The following is a 21,543-nucleotide window of genomic DNA, read 5'->3' as shown; positions in this document are numbered from 1 at the left end:
TTCACGGACCCTGCAGTGAAATTGCAGGGTCTGCCCAGAAGTAGGAAGGAGAGTTGCCCAATGCCGAATAAGCCGTAAACTTGGGGAAGCTCTGTGGAGGGCATGGAAGGCAGATGGACCATGATTCTCATGCCTGGGTTCCTACTGCACTTACTCTCATACCAGAGGAGATAGTGAGCCTTTCCTGAGGCAGCTCCTCAAGGGACAGGCCCACAGCCAAGCCTGAGACCCTCAGAGAGAGCACCCTCTGGCGAGTGCACTAGAATCCCCATTTTATTTCATTTTTTATTTTTTTAATTTTAGAGACAGGGGAGGGAGAGAATCTCCACACTGAGCATGGGGCCCAACACTGGGCTAGATCCTGGACCCTGGGATCATGACCTGAGCCAAAATCAAGAGTCGGATGCCCAACTGACTGAGCTACCCAGGCACCCCTAGAATCCCCATTTTATTTTATTATTTTAATTTTTTTTCAACGTTTTTTATTTATTTTTGGGACAGAGAGAGACAGAGCATGAACGGGGGAGGGGCAGAGAGAGAGGGAGACACAGAATCGGAAACAGGCTCCAGGCTCCGAGCCATCAGCCCAGAGCCTGACGTGGGGCTCGAACTCACGGACCGCGAGATCGTGACCTGGCTGAAGTCAGACGCTTAACCGACTGCGCCACCCAGGCGCCCCATAGAATCCCCATTTTAAAGATGAGATGAGGAAACTGAGGTCCTGAGGGGTTAATAAATTGTCCCAAACCAACTGGTGAGTCAGATGCAAAATCAAGCAGTCTAATTCCAGAGTACACATACCCATCAGGTACATACAGAGACCAAGGGGTTCATCTGGGCTCACACTGAGAGGAACAGACAGGGCATTCCCAGCCCTGCCATTTCTCCACAGACACATGACCCCACACTTCAGTTTGCAGAGGGGCTTGTCCCCCTGGGAGAGGTCTGAGTGCCCCAACCGCAGAACCTCAGGCATGCACTGGGGTTTTTTTCCCCCGATGGAAGGAAAGTATCACATTTTCAGTCCTTCCATTTTCCAGGAACTGTTCTGGGTCAAGATCTTTGTGATCTTGACCAACTACCTTGAGAGATGAGATCAGTTCCCCACTTTTCAGATATGGACACTACACTAAAATGACAGGTCCTCCTTCACAGAGCTCTGGGACCTGAACTCAAATCTTCTTAGTCCCAGCCTTCTCTAGACCGCAGTTGCCTTCTGGATATTTATCTTCTCTTTACTTATCCAGAAGAGGAAGGGAAGAAGGGAAGGAAGGGCATAAGAAAGGTGCCGTGGGGAGGAGGGGGGGGGAGGCGGGGGGGGGGGGTGGGGAATGAAGAGAGCTTCCAGTTATAGACCAAGCCAAGTCATGACCCAAACCTTCCACCATAAACTGAATAAAACTCTTAAATTTCAGTGGGGTTGGCCCTCTTGTAGAAAAAGCTGAACTTGTGTGTACGTGCAGGGGGGTTGGGTTGCTGACCTAAAGGGATGGGCAGGAATGCATTGGCTCTCTGAACCAATATTTGTTGTTTCCAAATGTTGCCTCATTTACAAAGAAGCAGAGCAAACAAAGAACTTCTGTCTGGTTGAACTAGTCCCTCTTTCCCTCCCCCCCTCATTGCTCTCTGCCCAACACCAGGGCTTCTCCTCTGAAAACCCGAGTCTCGGTCTTCAGGAAGGTGGGATCAGGCAGCCTGAGAACTGATGTTTATAGGCTGACTGTCCCACAGACCTACTGGCTTAGGTAGAATGTGGTAAGAGGTGAGAACCAAGGGCACTTGATGTTAGAAAAATGTCAAGCCATTTGAAATGCCATATACCGCCACCTCTCTGTCTCTCACTTCTACCCCTCTGAAGTCCCTGGACAAGGGAAGATTTTCAGGCTTCCATTCTTTTCCCACAGGGGTCCATAAAAATATCCTTTTCATGAATAGTCAAGGGCCAGACAGCTTCACCGATGAATTCTACCAAACACTTAAAAAGAATTATAACAATCTTACACATACTTTCCAGGTAATAGAAAAAGAAGAAGCATTCCCTGACTAATTTTTGAGGCTGGTAATTATAGTTTGAAAGCAAAAACCATCAAGGACATCATAACAAAGTTAAAAACTACCTTTTATGAACACAGATGCAAATATCCTGAGCAAAATATTAGCAAATTGAACCCAGCGATATCTAAAAAAGAATACTAAATCATTACCAAGTTAGATTTATTCCAAGAATGCAAGTTATCTTTTGAAAAATCAATCAGTATAATTGATCACATTAACAGAATAAAGGAGAAAAATTATATGATCATGCCAGTTGGTACAGGAACAGCATTTGGTTAAACTCAGCAACCATACTTTTTAAAACCTCTTGGTAAACTTATCCTAGGAAATGTGTTTAATCTGATTGTGTATGTGTGTGTACATATAAATACATAAAAGAGATGTTTTGTATATATATGAAATCATCATACTCAGTGGTGAAATGGTGAATGAAAGCTTTCCCTTTGAGATCAAGAAAAAGATCAGAACGTCTAGTATTATCATTTCTATTCATTTTACTTGTGAACCTTGCCAATCCAGTCAGGTACAAAAAAGATATTATATGTAGAAGAATTGAAAAGGAAAAAATAAAACTGTCATTTTCTTCACAGATTATTGTGTTAGAAGGAGCACGATAGTGATTTGTCTCATCATCAATTCTGTTAACTTTGTTTGCTTGGTTAAGGTTGTGTCTGACAGGTTTCTACACTGTAAATTTCCCTTTGTAGTTAATCAGTAGTTTGTGCAAAGATGCATTGAGACTATTTAATATTTTATTCCTTACCAGATTTCCACCCCCTTGTTTTAGCATCCATTGATTATTCTTGACTAGATCAGTTATTATCAAGTACTGATTGCCAAATAGTGATTTTCTGATTGTATCATTCCTTGTACATTTATCAGTTGGCATTCTAAAGTATACAAGTGCTTCCCATTCTCCAAGTATTTATTTTCTTTTATTTGTTTTTACAGCATGGACTCAGGGTTCTGTCTTTCTCAGTGGGTTATAATCCTAAACTGTCATTTTTTTAATTTTTTATTGTGGCAACATAAACACTACATACAATTTATCATATTAACCATTTTTGAGCGTCCTGTTCATTCATATTGTTGTATGATGTGACTATCCATTTCTACAGCTTCTTTTATCTTGCAAAACTGAAACTCTATACCCAGTAAGTAAAAATTCCTCATTTCGCTCTACCCCCAACCCCACCACTCACCTTAGAGACTTTCTGTCTCTATGATTTTGACCACTCTAAGTACCTCATTTAAGTGGAATCATACAATATTTGTCTTTTTGTGATTGGCTTGCTCCACTTACCATAATGTCCACAGTTCAAGTTGTAGCAAATTTCAAGAGTTTCCTTCTTTTTTTAAGGCTGAATAATATTTCATTCTAGGTATGTACTATATTTATCCATTCATCTATCAGTGAACACTTGGGTTGCTTCCACATTTTAGCTATTGCAAAAAAATATGTCTATAAACATGGTGTATAAATGTCTTCAAGACCTCGCTTTCAGTTCTTCTACGTATGTAGTCAGAAGTGGAATTTCTGGATCACGTGGTAATCTTTTTAAAGTTTTTATTTAAATTTCAGTTACTTAACACAGTGTAATATTAGTTTCAGGTGTGCAACATAGCGATTCAACACTTCCATACAACACCTGGTGGTCATAACAGCAAGTGCCCTCCTTAATCCCTTTCACCTTTTTAACCCATCCCCCCCATCAACTTCCATTCTGTTAACCAGCAGTTTGTTCTCTATAGTTAAGACTCTGTTGCAGGGTGCCTGGCTGGCTCAGTTGGTGGAGCATGCAATTATTGATCTCAGGGTTGTGAGTTCAAGCCCCATGTTGGAGATAGAGATTACTTAAAAATAAATCTTTAAAAAAAGAGGGGGCACTGGGTGGTTCAGTTGGTTGAGCATCCGACTCGATTTCAGCTCATATTATGATCCCAGGGTCATGGGATTGAGCTCTGTCTCCAGCTCTGGCTGAGTGTGGAGCCTGATTAAGATTCTCTCTCTCTCCCTCTCCCTCCCTCTGCTCTTCTCATGCTCATTCTCCTAAAAAAAAAAAAAAAAAAAAAAAAGTCTGCTTCTTGGTGATTTGCCTCTCTCCTTCTCTTTTTTCCCCTTTATTTCTTAAATTCCACATATGAGTGAGATCATATGGTATTTGTCTTTCTCTGACTGACTTATTTCACTCAGCATTATATTCTCTAGATCCATCCATGTCATTGCAAATCACAAGATTTCATTCTTTTTTTGGCTGAGTATATATATATATATATATATATATATATATATATGCCACATCTTCTTTTTAATTTTTTTTTAATTTAAATTCAAGTTAGATAACATACAGTGTAGTATTGGTTTCAGGAATAGAATCCAGTGATTCACCATCACTTACGTATAACACCGACTGCTTATTCTAACAAGTTCTCTGTATTTAAGTTTTCTTATGGTTTGCATCCCTCTCTGCTTTTATCTTATTTTTCCTTCCCGTCCCCTATGTTCATCTGTTTTGTTTCTTAAGTTCCACATATGAGTGAAATCATATGATATTTGTCTTTCTCTGACTGACTTATTTCACTTAGCATAATGCACTCTGCTTTCATCCACGTTGCTGCAAATAACAAGATTTCATTCTTTTTGATTGCTGAGTAATATTCCATTGTGTATGTGTATACATATATATACATGTATATATACATGTATATATATATATATATATATATATATATATATATATATATATATATCACATCTTCTTTTTCCATTCATCAGTTAATTGACATTTGGGCTCTTCCCATACTTTGGCTATTGTTGATACTCTTGATATATAAACACTGGGATGCATGTGCCCCTTTGAATAAGCATTTTTGTATCCTATAGATAAATATCTAGTAGAGCAATTGCTGGGTTATAGGGTAGTTCTATTTTTAATTTTTTGAGGAACCTCCATACTGTTTCCAAGAGTGGCTGCACCAGTTTGCATTCTCACCAGCAGTTCAAAAATGTTCCCCTTTCTCTGCTTCCTCGCCAACATCTGTTGTTTCCTGAGTTGTTAATTTTAGCCATTCTGACAGGTGTAAGGTGGTATCTCATTGTAGTTTTGATTTTATCCATCTTCTTTATCCATTCGTCAATCAATGGACATTTGGGCTCTTTCCACATTTTGGCTATTGTAGATAATGCTGCCATAAACATCAGGGTGTTGTATCCCTTTGAATTAGTATTTTTGTATACTTTGGGTAATACCTACTAGTGCAATTGCTGGATCATAGGGTAGTTCTATTTTTAACTTTTTGAGGAAGGTCCATACTGTTTTCCACAGTGGCTGTTCCAGTTTGCATTCCTACCAACAGTGCAAGAGGGTTATCCTTTCTCCACATCCTCACCAACACCTGTTGTTTCTTGTTGTTGATTTTAGTCATTCTGACAGGTAAGAAGTGATATCTCATTGCAGTTTTGATTTGCGTGTCCCTGATAATCAGTGATGTTGAGAATCTTTTCATGTGTCTATTGGCCATCTGTATACCTTCTTTGAAACAATATCTATTCATGTCTTCTTCCTATGTTTTAACTGAATTATTTGGTTTTGGGGTGTTGAGTTTTATAAATTCTTTATATATTTTGAATACTAACCCTTTATCAGATATGTTATTTGCAGATATATTCTCCCATTCCGTAAGTTGCCTTTTAGTTTTGTTGACTGTTTCCTTTGCTCTGCAGAAGGTTTTTATTTTGACGAAGTCCCAGTAGTTTGTTTCTACTTTTGTTTCCCTTGCCTCAGGAGACATATCTAGAAAAGAGTTGCTATGGCCAACATCAAAGAGATTACTGCTTGTGTTCTCTTCTAGGTTATGGTTTCAAGTCTCGCATTTAGGTCTTTTATCCATTTTGAATTTAGTTTTGTGTATGGTGTACGAAAGTGGTCCAGTTTCATTTCTTTTGCATGTTGCTGTCCATTTTTCCCAACACCATGGATGATATGGTAATTCTATGTTTAATTTTTTTGAGGAATCTCCATGCTGTTTTCTACAATGACTGTACATTCCCACTAACAGTGCACAGGGCTCTAATTTCTCCACATCCTCTCCAACATTGACTACTTTCTGGGTATTTTTTAAAAAATAGCAGCCATTCCAGTGGGTATGACATAGTATCTCATTATAAATTTGATTTGCATTTCCCTAATGATTTGTGGTGTGTATCTTTTCACGTGCCTATTGGTCATTTTATAATTTCTTTTCAGAAAAGTCTACTCAAGTCATTTGTCCATTTTTGAATTGGTTGTTTTTCTGTTATTGGGCTTCAGGAGTTCTCTCTATATTTTTAATATTAACTCCTTATCAGTTATCTGATATGCAAATATGTTCTTGCATTCTGTGGGTTGCCTTTTACTCTGCTCATAGTGTCTTTTGATGCACAACAGTTTTATTTCTTATAAAGTTCAACTTGTGTATTTTTGCTTTTGTTACCTGTGTCTTCATGTCATATCCAAGAAATTATTGCCAAATCTAATGCCATAAAGCTTCTGCCCTATATTTTCTTCTAAGAGTTTTTTTTTTTATTTGTTTGTTTGTTTTTAACTTTTAGGTCTTAAGTTTAGATCTTTAAATAATTCTTAGTTAATTTTTGTATATGGTATTGAGTGAGAATCCAACTTCATTCTTTTACGTGTTTATATCCAGTTTTCCCCACACAGTTTGTTGAAGAGACTCTTTAACCCACTGAATGCCCTTAGCCTCTTGTGGAAAATAATTTAACCATGTATGCAAGTGTTTATTTCTGGGCTCTCTATTCTATTCCATTGGTCTATGTGTCTGTCTTCATGCTAGTGCCATACTCTTGATAGCTGTAACATATGGTAAGTCTTAAAGTCAGGAAGTATGAGTCCTCCAGCTTTGTTCTGCCAAGAGATTTTAGCTATTCAGAATCACTTGAGGTTCCTTATGAATTTTGGGATTTTTTTTCTATTTATGAAAAAAAGTTGTTGGCATTTTGATAGCAATTAATCTATAGATTGTTTGGGGTAGTATTTACATTATAATGATATGAAGTCTTCTATTCCATAAACATGGGATATCTTCACATTTATTTGTGTCTTCTTTAACTTTTGTCAGCAGTATTTTGTAGTTCTCATTGTACAAGTCTTTCACCTCTTTGGTTAAGATCATTTCTAAGCATCCTGTGATACCATCATGAATGGAATTGTTTTTCTTAAATTCCTTTTTGGACTATTTGTTGTTAGTATGTAGATGAACAACTGATTTCTGTTTGTTGATTTTGTGTCCTGCTACTTTGGCAAATTTGTTAATTAGTTCTAAGAAAAAATTTTTGGTAGAATCATTAGGGTGTTCTACATATAAGATCATACCATCTGCCAACAGAGATAATTTTATTTTTTCCTGTTTGGATGCCTTTATTGTTATTTCTTGCCTACTTGCTCTGAATGGAACTTTTGTGTTGAACAAAAGAGGTGAAAGTGAGCTTCCTTGCCTTGTTCCTGATCTTAGAGGAAAAGGTTTCAGTCTTTCACCATTGAATATGATTTCTGCCTTGGGGTTTTTCATATATGCCTTTTAATACACTGAAGTAATTTCCTTCCATTCCTAGTTTGTTGAGTGCTTTTTTTTCATGAAAAATTGTTGGATTTTGTCAAATGCCTTTCTGCATCAATTTAGATGATCATGTGGGATTTTTCATTCTGTTAATGTAATGTATTACATTAATTGTTTTTCATATATAGAACCATCTTTGCATCCTAGAAATAAATATCTCTTGGTCATGGTGTATAATCCTTTTAAAATGCTGCTGAATTCAGTTTGCTAGTGTTTTGTTGAGGGTTCCTGAATCAATGTTGATAGGAATATTTGTCTGTAGTTTTCTTTTCCTGCAGTGTCCTTGTCCGGATTTAGTATCATAAAATAAATATAGCATCATATAATAAGCCTCAGAGTAAGTTAGAAAGTGTTCCTTCTTTTTAAATTTTTTGGAAAAGTTTAAGAAGGATTGGTGTTGGTTCTTTAAATGTTTGGTAGAATTCACCAATCAAACCATCATGTCCAGGGGTTTTTTATGTTGAGAGATTTTTTAATACTGACTTGATCTCCTTACCAAATAAAAGTCTATTCAGATGTTCTATTTCTTCATGATATAGTCTAGATAGATTTTGTATTTCTAGAAACTTATCCATCTCATCAAGGTTATCCAATTTGTTGATATGCTATTGTTCACAGTAATCTCATAATCCTTATTTCTCTAAAATCAGTAATGTCTTTGCTCTCATTTCAATTTTAGTTATTTGAGTCTTCTGTTTTGCCTAGTCAGTCAAGATAAAGTTTTGTCAATTTTGTTGATCTTTCCCAAGAACCAACTTACGGGTTCATTGATTTTCTCTAGTTTTTCTATCCTATTACCTATTTCTTTCACTTCTACCTTAGTTTTTATTATTTCCTTTCTTTTACCAGGTGAGTTTACTTTGTTATTCTTTTTCTAGTTCCTTAAGTTGTGAAATTAGGCTGTTGATTTGAGATCTTTCATCTTTTTTAATGTGTTTATAGTATAAATTTCCCCTTAGGACTGCTTTTGCTGTGTCCCATAAGTTGTGTTATATTTTCATTTCATTCATATCAAAGTATTTTCCAATTTCACCTGTGATTTTTTTCTTTGACCAATTGGTTGTTTAACGATGTATTGTTTAACTTCCACAAATTCGTGAGTTTTCCAGTTTTCCTTTTGTTACTGGTTTCTTTTTTTTTAAGTTTTATTTATTTTGAGAGAGAGGGAGTGAGAGAGAGCAAGAGAGGGTGAGTATGAGTGGGGGAGGTGCAGAGAGACAGGGAGAGAGAGAGAATCCCAAGCAGGCTCCAGCATGGAACCTGACATGGGGCTTGATCCCACAAACTGTGAGATCATGATCTGAGCTGAAACCGAGAGTCAGAGGCTCAACTGACTGAACCACCCAGGCTCCTCTCCTTTTGTTATTGGTTTCTAACTTCATCTTATTGTGGCCAGAGAAGATATTTTGTATCATATCTGTCTTTAAAATCTGTTGAGACCTACTGTGTGGCTTAACATGGTCTGTCCTGGACAATGTCCTATGCACACTTGAGAAATTGTACTCTGTGTTATTGGGTAGAGTGTTCTGTAAATGTCTGTTTGGTTTAATGATTTAAGTCCTCTGTTTCCACACTTACCTTCTGTCTGGTTGTTCTGTCCATTAGTGAGAGTGTGGTATTGAATTCTCCAACTATCATTATAGAACTATCTATTTCTCCCTTCAAGTCTGTCAATTTTTACTTCATGTATTTTGATGGTCTGTTGTTAGGTGTGTAAATGTTTATTATTGTTATATATTCTGGCTGTATTGAACTTGTTATTAATATACAATGTCCTTTTTGCCTCTTGTAAACTTTTTTGACTTAAAATCTATTTTATCTGATATTGTTATAGCCATCCCTGCTCTCTTTTGGAATATCTTTTCCATCCTTTCAGTTTCAATCTGATTGTGTCTTTGGATCAAAGTAAGTCTCTCAGTGTATAGTGGGATAGTGTGTTTTTTTCCACTCTGCTAATTTTCATTTTTTGACTGGAAAGTTTAATCCATTTACATTGAAAGTAATTACTGTGATAAGGAGGGACTTGCTTCTGTCATCATATTATTTGTTTTCTATATATCTTATAGCTTTTTTTGTCCCTCATTTCCTGCATTACTATCTTCTTTTGTGTGTAGTTGATTTTTTTGGTAGTGAAACATTTCAATTCCCTTCTCATTTCCTTCTGGGTATATTCTATAGCTGTTATCCTTGTGGTTATCATGGAGATTACATTTAACATCCTAAAGTTTTAATACTCATTGAATTTATATAATCTTCAATAACATACAAAACTCTGCTTTCTTACAGCTTTATTACCCAACCCTTTCAGTTGTTGATGTCATAACATTACATCTTTATACCTTGTGTGTCTAAAAACAAATAATTGGTTTTTTAATGCATTACTTTCATATATTATATACATATAATGGTTTAATGATGTGGTCAAGTCCTCTATTTCCACATTTATCTTCTGATATGTATATGTGTGTGTATATTTATATATGTATAAAACAAAGTAGGAAGTTATAAAATACTAGCTTTTATAATTGCCCACTTATTTTCCTTTACTGTGATGTTTATTTCTCCATAAGATTTCATATTATCTGGGAATGCAAGCTGGTGCAACCACTCTGGAAAACAGTATGGAGGTTCCTCAAAAAACTAAAAATAGAACTACCCTATGACCCAGCAATTGCACTACTAGGCCTTTATCCACAGGATACAGGTGTGCTGTTTCGAAGGGACACATGCACCCCCATGTTTATAGCAGCACTATCAACAATAGCCAAAGTATGGAAAGAGCCCAAATGTCCATAGATGGATGAATGGAAAAAGAAGATGTGGTATATATATACAATAGAGTATTACTCGGCAATCAAAAAGGGTGAAATCTTGCCATTTGCAACTACATGGATGGAACTGGAGGCTATTGTGCTAAGTGAAATTAGTCAGTCAGAGAAAGACAAAAATCATATGACTTCACTCATATGAGGACTTTAAGAGACAAAACAGATGAACATAAGGGAAGGGAAACAAAAATAATATAAAAACAGGGAGGGGGGAAAACAGAAGAGACTCATAAATATGGAGAACAAACTGAGGGTTACTGGAGGGGTTGTAGGAGGGGGAATGGGTTAAATGAGTAAGGGCATTAAAGAATCTACTCCTGAAATCATTGTTTCACTATATGCTAATTTGGATGTAAATTTTAAAAAAATAAAAAAGATTTCATATTATCATCTAGTGCCCTTTGATCTCAACCTGTGGGACTCCTTTTAGCATTTTTGTAGGTCTACTAGTAACAAACTTCACCAGGTTTTGTTTATCTGGGAAAGTCTTAATTTCTCCTTCATTTTTATTTATTTATTTTTTTAATTTATTTTTTTAATTTTTTTTTTAACGTTTATTTATTTTTGAGACAGAGAGAGACAGAGCATGAACAGGGGAGGGTCAGAGAGAGGGAGACACAGAATCCGAAACAGGCTCCAGGCTCTGAGCTGTCAGCACAGAGCCCGACGCGGGGCTCGAACTCACGGACTGCGAGATCATGACCTGAGCCAAAGTCGGCCGCTTAACCGACTGAGCCACCCAGGTGCCCCTCTCCTTCATTTTTAAAGAACAGTTTTGCTTTGGATATAGGATTCTTGATTTAAAATATTTTTCTTTTAGCACTTTAAATATATCCACCCACTGCCTTCTAGCCTCCAAACTTTTTGAAGATGAATCTGCTAGTAATCTTACCAAAGATCCCTTGTATGTGACAAGGCATTTACCTCTTGCTGTGTTCAAGATTCTCTTTTTATCTTAGGCTTTTAACAGTTTGGTTATACTATGTCTTGGTATGGGTCCCTACTTGAACTTCTTGGATATTTATGTCTTTCATCAAATTTGGCCATTATTTCTTCAAATATTTTCTCTATTCATTTCTCCCTTTCTTCTGTGACTCCCACAATGCATATATTGTTCTTCATTTTGATGTTTCACAGCAGGTCCCTGAGGCTCTGTTCACTTTCTTCCATCTTTTTTTCTTTACCTGTTCCTCAAAATCGATAACTTCCATTGTCCTGTCTTTCAGTTCACGGATTCTTTCTTCTGCCTGTTCAAATATGCCTTTGAATCCCTTCTAGTGAATTTTTATTTCAGTTGTACTTTTTAGCTTCAGAATTTCTTTTTGTTTCTTTTTAAGTTTTCTGTCTTTTTATTGATATTTCCATTTTGTTTATATAGTTTTCTTGACTTGCTCCACATCTTTTAGTTCTTTGAACATTTTTAGGACAGTTGTTTTAAAGTCTTTGTCTAGTAGATCCATTATCATGTCCTTTACAAAGACAGTTTCTGTGGTTTATTTTTTTCCTTTGACTAGGCCATACTTTCCTGTTTCATGGTATGCCTTGTGATTTTTTGTTGAAAACTGGACATTTGAATCTATAATGTAGTAACTCTGGAAATCAAATTCTCCTTCTTCCCAGTGTTTGCAGGTTTTTTTTCTGTTTTGCTTTTTATTTCTGTAGGCTATCTCTGTACCAAGGATGAGATTGAAGTGAAAACTTAAGGTCTTCTCAGGTCTTCTTTCCTCCTGCTTTCCCTCAGTTTGTGCAGTAACTTTCTAATTTCTCTAGAATATATCATCACTTTTGAATGTCCTAGTCTTAAGTGTATGACTCTGAAAATGGAGAAAGAGAGAAATATGAAAGGGGAAAAAGGTGTTAGCTCATTAAATTCTTTGGAAGTTAACTTGAGGAGGGAAGTCTTGCAATAATGAGGGGAGGTGCAATAATGAAGGCCTCCCTCCTTTGTGTCTGCACCTTCATGTTTAGAAGGAGCAATCAGTGACCATAACACAGATACCTAATATTGCATGACAGAATCCTTATTGCCCACCCTGGATCCCACAGCTGTGTGCTGAAATATGTGCTCCTGAAATATGTGCAACGCTGCCTGATGTAGGGTGGGAAGAGGGGAATGGGTAGTCACTGCCAAGCTAAAAACTGAAATTAATGGCAATTTACCTTCCTTCCAAGACTTCCCTTAGATTTTGGAAGCCTTCAGTATCCTTCATAATTCCAAAGTAACTGCATCAAATACATATTACCAGTACAATAGTTATCTGGGTGGGGAGACAAATTCCTGGTGCTTCCTACTCTGCCATCTTCCCAAAATCATCCTCTTTACTTATTCTGGCGTTCAGATTATTGTAAATTTGGCCACTGGGTGGCCCTTCAAGTTTGCTTCTATGTATATTTCACAGGCTGCATTAATTTATTAATTAATTAATTTATTTATTTAACTTCAAGTTAGTTAACATACACATTGGTATTGGTTTCAGGAGTAGAACCCAGTGATTCATCAGTTGCATATTACACCCAGTGCTCATCCCAACAAGTGCCCTCCCTAATGGCCATCACCCTTTTAGCCCATCTCCCCACTCACCAGCAACCCACAGTTTGTTCTCTGTATTTAAGTTTCTTATGGTTTGCCTCCCTCTCTGTTTTTATCTTATTTTTCCTTCCCGACCCCTATGTTCATCTGTTTTGTTTCTTAAATTCCACATATGAGTGAAATCATATGATATTTTTCTTTCTTTGACTTATTTCACTTAACATACTCTAGTTCCATCCACGTTGTTGCAAATGACAAGATTTCATTCTTTTGATTGCTGAGTGATATTCCATTGTGTGTGTGTGTGTGTGTGTGTGTGTGTGTGTACACACCACATCTTTATTTTTTCATCAGTTGATGGACATTTGGGCTCTTTACATAATTTGGCTATTGTTAATAGCACTGCTTTAAGCCCAATTATTTTTTAAGCATTTCACTTTCAGGCAGAATGAGACGTTCAGGCCTATTTTTTACTTTCCCTTCATCACCTCTGGAATCTCTGTTTCTGGAATTTAATTTCTCTAAGAAACTTTATCCTGTAGTAGAATATGGTATTTAGGAACCAAAATCTGGATGCTAGGTGTGATAACTGCTTTGGAAAGAAATTGATACTAGAATATTTCAACAGAGCTAGAATATACACACATACACATAGACACACACATTCATAACATACATCTACATTAGTTCATACTAATTCTTCAAATTCCAGTTGAACATCACAGCAAATCTCCTAGTTTTCTTTCTCTCCGTATGTGCAGCTTCGTTCTCTGACAGTGAGAAACCTGAATCCCCATATTCTCAATTCTCAATATTTTTAGGTCTTTGCTCACTTCCTCTGTACATAATCAGTCTCCTGACCTCCAGCTGCCTCTTTGCCCAAGTCTCTCAGGCTCCACTGCCCCTAGCCACCTCAAGAACAAGAAAGGTAGAGAGCAAATACATGTTTTTTAACTGAATAAAAGAGGTGGCGGGGGGGGGGGGGGAAGGAAGGGAAGGGAAGGGAAGAGAGAAAGGTAGGAAAAAGTAAGAGTAAAAGGGAAACCTTTTTAACTGTCTCCACAGTCACCTGGTATGCTGTGAAGAACAGAGAGCAGGATGATGTACAGAATGAGGAATAACTGAGGAGAGATGGTCAGCATCATTCAATGTTACAAAGCTCTGGTCTTATTTTCTCAACTCAGTCATTCTTCTGCAATATACTGGGAAAGACAACAGCCTGTTTGTCCTCATTTCAAAATCTAGAGATATCCATTCTGCAAGCAAAAGAACCTCCTAAGAAAACCCTTTCCTTGTCAGTATAATGTTCAACCTAACCCAGCTGTACCCGACCTCTAGGCCAACAGGTGCAGAGGCCACTGACCCTGGAGCTGAGTAGACTCTGGAAATTGCTATGTGTAAAGGAACAAAAGTCACTGATCAAAGGCAGTCATGCAGTAGAAGCTGGTCTTCTCTGGCATGCCATTTGCAGAACACCTGGACAGGTTTGGCAAAGATGGGAACAAGGTTAGAGGTCAGGGCCAGGGGCATAGTTTAGAGCTCCATGGCAGAACTACTTTCAGGCAAAATTGTGAAACAGGGAACACGTTATGGAAGCTGCTTCAGTCCCTACTCCAGAGGCCCTTCTGACAATTGACTTCTCCCTGACCACAAACTTGGATTACAGAGAGGGGAAAGAAAGGTTGTGGAATTCAGAGAGCATGGTATAAAGTGGGCCAGGACACCAGAATGTCAAGAAATCTGGATTTTAAAATAAGGGAAGGATCCTAGGTATAGGAATTTGTTCCCAGAAGTAGAGTTTATTCCCAGATTTGTATTTGGAAATCATCTGCCCAGTGCAAAGCAGGAATGTAGTGTTAATAAAAGTAGCATTAGATCATGATAGAAATAAACATGAGAAATGTTCACAAATGCAAATATTAGGACAAGAGAAGGACATGGCCCTGGTTCTTCCGATGGACAGCACCACTAAAGCTAGTGTGGTTTTGTCATTTACTTCTTTACATTCACTTCTATAGAGTAAGACTTTCAGTTATTCAGTGAATTAGTCAAGTTACTTAACTCTCAGTACCTCAGTTTCCCATCTAGAAAATGGGAATAATAATGCCTACTTCCTGGGCTTGTTATGAGAACTAAATTAACAATTAAAGTAAATCACCTAGAACAATAGCCAGCACATTATTCTCCTTCTTATTTTTATTTGTGTCATGACCAGTGTCTTTCCCCTTTAAGTTCTGTGTATGCAGCACTGTGAGCCCAGCCCCTCAGGTCACATTGCATCAGGGAATCCTACAAGTGTGTTGACCACTAGGTGCTAGACAACGTATCATAGACAATACACCACACAGAGCCTGGCAGCATTATTTTGTCTGTATATCAGTTATCTGTGCACTCCTTTTATTTACCTGTCCATTCTTGAGGGCAGGTACTGAGTATTATTATGTGCAGTCTGTGGAATAAAATGAGTATGAAACTGGAGTCAGAGATTCCTGGGTTTAAATCATAGGCCACTTAGAGAAGCTACATGATGTTGGACAAGTTACCTGTCTATTCCTATACTCTGTTTTCTCGTTAGTAATAAGAATATGAATACCTATCTTCTAGGCTCATTTTGAATATTACTCAGAATGCTATTAAAGTGTTGGCCCTGCCAGTACATGGCAATGACTATCATTTTTACAAAACACCTAGTATGGACTAAGTGCTAACAGCATGTTCAGTGACTCAGTGAAGTGACCCTACATAATTTCTCAAGAGCTTTGTCTATTGCTGATGGGCCCTTCAGCAGAACATACCCTGTGAGACCATTTAGTACAATGACCTCATTTTACAGAGAGAAAAACTGAAGCCCAGCCAGAGGACATAACTTGGTAGAGTGCCCAGCAGGGCAGGCAAAGCTAGAACCTACTTTGGACTCAACATCCTGAGCTATCCTCATCATCCTGTAACTCACTGGCCTGGAGTGTCCCTCATATTTTCTAACAAGGTTATTTAGAAATTTCGTTTCCCATTGCTCTTTCACCAAGAGAAGCCAAGTCCTGAGATCTTCAGGTGGGCCCATGAAAAGTGGCTGTTAAAGCTGAGCATAGTCTAGTACTCCTGGGGCAAAACAAACAGATCACTGATCCCTCTACTATTCCACAGCGAATGCCACTGTTTGATGTCCCTACTCTCCATAGAAAAAGAAGAGTAAAGTCCACCTGGTTTCTCAGCTGTTCCAAAATAAACCTCTGGCCCATACAGGTCTATAGACAATTGGTGTCACCTGTTGATTTCTACAACTGAATGGTTTTACCCTTTTAGTTCTAAATGTTCTCACAGATAGGCCTTTTACATAAATATGTACAACTTGCCAATATGTGCAATTTAGTAAGACTTATTAGCCCCACGGGGTAGCATCTGCCTGAAAACAGGTTAATTAGCCTCTATCTTCACCCCCAGAGGAAAGTGACATGAGGTCACAGAAAAATCACTGGACTGGACCTATGGAATACACAAAAATTGTACACCAAGTAGTGTGTGTGTGTGTTGTGTGTGTGTGTGTGTGTGTGTGTGTGTGTGTGTGTTACTGGGGTGAAAGTCCCAAGACTTTATTAAATCTGAAAGAGGTCTGGGGCACCTGGGTGGCTCAGTCGGTTAAGCATCTGACTTTGGCTCAGGTCATGATCTCACGATTCATAAGTTTAAGCCCCGCATCGGGCTCTGTACTGAGAGCTCAGAGCCTGGATCCCGCTTTGGATTCTGTATCTCCCTCTCTCTCTGTTCCTCCCCCACTTGCACTCCATCTCACTGTCTCTCTGTGTCAAAAATAAATAAAGAATTAAAAAAAGTTTTTTTAAACCTGGAAGTGGTCCATTGGTAGCCCAAATATGTTGAAATGTAAAACATTAATTATCTGTCTTCATTTCAAGTTCTTAAAATTCAAAGAAAATAGGGGCAGGATACTTGACAGCTCTTCCCCAGTGCCAGTGAAAGGTCTCTGTTGGACCATGGTCTTTGGGCTCTTGCCTCAAGGTTGTGCCATTGAAGACTGCAAGGTTGGCTCTCCAGTAGGGAAATGTGGCGGTAGAAACTCAAGCCTCTCAGAGCCACTAGTCCCTGAGGCTTTGGGCAAGAATACCTGAGGATTTTGTAGCAGGTAAAACTCTAGGAATCTTCCTGGAAGCCCAACATAAAGGATGAGCATGCAGATGGCTTCCTGGGGACAGTCTGCAGGGAGATGACCTAGGACTAGATGTGAAAATACCTTTACCAAGAAGGACCCAAAGGATCCGGAGCAATCTGGAACTAGAAGTAGAATCAAAATTGTACAGAAAAGGGACAAAAGGGATGAAGGAACAAGAAGATCTAGATCAAAGTAGACAAGAATAAAACCGAAAAGCCCCTAGAAAGCAAGCTACTATGTTTTTAAATAATGCACAAAATGACAGAAGAGGGAGCTCTGTGAAGAAAGAAACGCTTTACCAAAAATAGTCTTATTTTAAAAGTTCAGTTCATGGGGGAGGGGAAGGAAAAAAAAAAAGAGGTTAGAGTGGAAGAGAGCCAAAGCATAAGAGACTCTTAAAAACTGAGAACAAGCTGAGGGTTGATGGGGGGTGGGAGGGAGGGAAGGGTGGGTGATGGGTATTGAGGAGGGCACCTTTTGGGATGAGCACTGGGAGTTGTATGGAAACCAATTTAACAATAAACTTCATATATTGAAAAAAAAGAGTTCAGGGAAGCAAATCTCACCTAAAATTGAACAACAGAAAGTACCATGGTCAAATATCATATAAAGTTATTATAAGAAAAAATTATATGTCCACAGACAATAAAGCATACCAGAAAGATATGCCCACAAAACACCTAGAGTCTGTAATCTACACAAAAGTATGAAGAGAGCCAGAAACAATAAAGATATGGATAAATATTAAATATTTTGTCATTTAAAATTTTCACTAAAAGATAATTGATGCTTGATATGATAAAAATTATTGTCAAGTTTCTAATGTATGTAGAAGTAAAACATGATAATAAGAGCACACAGATAAAAGAGGGAAATCCAGTGGGGTAGTGCAGTAAGCTTATGCTGGCTCACAAAAACTGATTGTGTATATCTCTTCTAAACTCTGAATTCATTGACATCACTTTGGTAGCTTGAAATCATCTGCGGCAAAAGTATTTGCTCCATGGAATTGGCAAAAGATGCAGATCAGGGCCCTTTTTTTACCTTTAAGATCTGGTTATTAAAAGTTTATCCACATATCACTGGGGAAAGTGGAACTGTAATATTACAGGATCTTATACACAAAGTCATATAACATTACTCCTATTTTTTATTGAAGTATAACTAACATACAGTGTTATATTAGTTTCAGGTGTACAATATAATGATTCAACAATTCTATATATCATTATAGAGTGCTCATCAGGATAAGTGTATTCTTAATCCCCTTTATCTATTTCACCCCTTCCCCCACCAACCTCCCCTCTGGCAACCATCAGTTTGTTTACTGTATTTAAGAGTCTGTTTTTTTGTTTGTCTCTTTTTGTTTGTTTGTTTTGTTTCTTAAATTCTACATATGAGTTAAATCATACGGTGTTTGTCTTACTCTGATTTATTTCACTTGTACCTCTAGGTCCATCAATGTTGTTGCAAATGGCAAAATCTCATTCTTTTTTATGGCTGAGTAATATTGAATATACACATACACACACCACACTTTCTTTATCCACTCATCTATTAACACTTGAGTTGCTTCCGTACTTTGACTATTGCAAATAATGCTTTATTAAACATAGGGGTGCAAGTATCTTTTCAAATTAGTGTTTTCATTTTCTTTGGGTAAATACCTGGTAGAAGAATTATTAGATCATATGGTAATTCTATTTTTAATTTTTTGAGGAACCTCCATACCCTTTTCCACAGTGACTGCAACAATTTGCATTCCCACCAACAGTGCACGAGTGTTCCCTTTTCTCCACATCCTTGCTAACACTTGTTATTTCTTGTCTTTTTAATTTAGCCATTCTGACAGGTGTAACGTGATATCTCACTGTGATCACTGTGATTTTGATTTGAATTTCCTTGATGATTAGTGATGCTGAGCAACTTTTCATGTGTCTGTTGGCCATCTGTATGTTCTTTTGAAAGATGTCTTCTGCCCATTTTTAATTGGATTATGTCTTTTTGGTGTTGGATTATTTTGTTTTATTGATGGTTTCCTTCGCTGTGCAAAAGTCTTTTTATTTTGGTATATTCTCAATAGTTTAATTTTTCTTTTGTTTCCCTTGCCTGAGGGGACATATCTAGAAAAATGTTTCTACAGCCAATGTCAAATAAATTACTGCCTATGTTTTCTTACAGGAGTTTTTTGATTTCAGGTCTCACATTTAAGTGCTTAATCTATTTTGAATTTATCGTTATGTATGGTGTAAGAAAGTGGTCCAGTTTTATTATTTTGCATGTAGTTGTCTAGTTTTCCCTGCACCATTTGTTAAAGAGGCTGTCTTTTCCACATTATAGGTTCTTGCCTATTTCATTGTAGATTAATTGACCATGTAATCATGGGTTTAGTTCTCAGCTCTTTATTATGTTCTATTGATCTGTGTCTGTTTTTGTGCCAGTACCATACTGTTTTGATTATTACAGCTTTGTGGTGTATCTTGAAATCTGGGATTGTGATACCTCCAGCTTTATTCTTCTTTCTCAAGATTGTTTTGGCTATTTGGGGCCTTTTGTGGTTCCAGACAAATTTTAGTATTATATGTTCTAGTTCTGTGAAAAATATTGTTGGTATTTTGATAGCGATTTCATTAATCTATAGATTGCTTTGGGTAGTATGGACATTTTAACAATATTTGTTCTTCCAATCCAGGAGCATAGAATATCTTTCCATTTGTGTCATCTTCAAGTTCTTTCAACAATGTTTTATAGTTTTCAGAGTATTGTCTTTTACCTCCTTAGTTAAATTTATTCCTAGGTATTTTTTTATTTTGGGTGCAATTATAAATACAATTGTTTTCTTAATTTCTCTTTCTACTTTATTATTGTATATAAATGTAACAGATTTGTCTATATTAATTTTGTATCCTGGTATAACATTATCTGACACTAGTATTAAAACAAAGATAAGTATTGCAAACTTTGGAGAAGACATTAAAAAATAAAAGAATAGGTAAAAGCCAGTAGAGAAGATAAAATGGAATACTAAAAAACAATCCAACAGAAGGCAGAAAAGAGGAAGTAAGAAACAAAGAACAGATGAGACAACAAATATTAATAACTACATTATATATAAATGAACTAAACACATCCTTTAAAAGGATAAAGATTATTGCACTGAATGAAAAAAGAAAGACCCAACCCTATGCTCTTTATAAGAAACCCCCCTTAATATAAACAGATGGATTAAGGTAAAAGAATGGAAAACAATATGACCAAGCACACACTAGTCATAAGAAAGGTGAAGTGGGCATATTAATATCCAATAAAGTAGACTTAAGACAAGAAGTATTACCAGGACATAGGAACATTTCATAATGATAAAGCAGCCAATTCATCAAGAAAGCCGAACATCCTAAATGTGTATGACCTAACAGAACAAAATATATAAAGCAAAATCTGACTGAACTGGAAAGAGAAATGAGCAGATCCATACTTACAGCTAGAGATTTCAATCCTCTTCTCTCGGTGATTAATGAAAAAGTAGATAGAAAATGAGTTAAGACAGAAGATTTGAACAATAACATTAACCAACCTAACCTAATTGCTGTTTATAGAACTACACTATATATTACAGATCTACACACGATAGAATTACACCCCAAAATACAGAATACATATTTTTTTCAAGTGTACATGGAAGGATGGCAAGTCCTGTACTGGTTACTCTTTCACAGGCAGAAGCACAAGTCCACACTCATAAAACTAACATTTAACAATGTATAACTTAGGCTCCCATTCAACTTTTACTGAGGCACTATCATAAGCTGCAATTATGGTAACACTAGGTATGACAAAATCTCTGATAAGAAACTAACTTAAAAGAAATGAGTATAAATCCCACTTTAAGGAAGTTGACTATAAAAGGGTAGTAAGATTAGATTTTTTTGCAGTAATTTTAATGTTTTCCAATTAATATGAGTCAGGATTTGATTCCACTTAACATTGTGAATTTTAAATGTTCAAATATGTTTTTAAAATACACAAACTCGTTCCTTAGCCTTTGTTTTTATTATGTAAGTCCTTGATACAGCACACACTGATGCTTTTTTTTTTTTTTTTTGGCACACTTGTAATCACCACTCAGACTTCCTTCAGACTTATTTATTACTTATATTCTATTTAAGTGACTTGACTCTTGGGTAAAATAAAGAATGGGGAGGGAAGATGAGCTAGTCTTATACAGTTCTTTACAAAGGTACAATTTAATAGATATTAGATTCAGAAGCATAACTCTAGTATAAAGACATAGTTTTCTCCCCTCAAAAGAAATCTGAGAACATTTAATGAAGTTTTCTGAGAAGACACAA

The 21,543-nt window shown here is 36.9% G+C and overlaps 1 long non-coding RNA gene across 1 annotated transcript in view; it reads left to right on the top strand.

Moving 5' to 3' along the window:
* Positions 1-14,246, top strand: part of LOC131511862 (uncharacterized) — a 41,499-nt gene extending 27,253 nt beyond the window's left edge. The window contains exon 2 of the long non-coding RNA XR_009261783.1: positions 14,095-14,246. This is a non-coding gene — a long non-coding RNA (uncharacterized LOC131511862). The remainder of the gene's footprint in view (positions 1-14,094) is intronic.
* Positions 14,247-21,543: the final 7,297 nt, after the last annotated feature.

This window comes from Neofelis nebulosa, chromosome 5, assembly GCF_028018385.1.
Source record: "Neofelis nebulosa isolate mNeoNeb1 chromosome 5, mNeoNeb1.pri, whole genome shotgun sequence".
In the NCBI taxonomy this organism is placed as follows: Eukaryota; Metazoa; Chordata; class Mammalia; order Carnivora; family Felidae; genus Neofelis; species Neofelis nebulosa.
The sequence above is the reverse complement of the archived record's forward strand: the minus strand, read 5'-3'. Positions and strand labels throughout refer to the sequence as shown.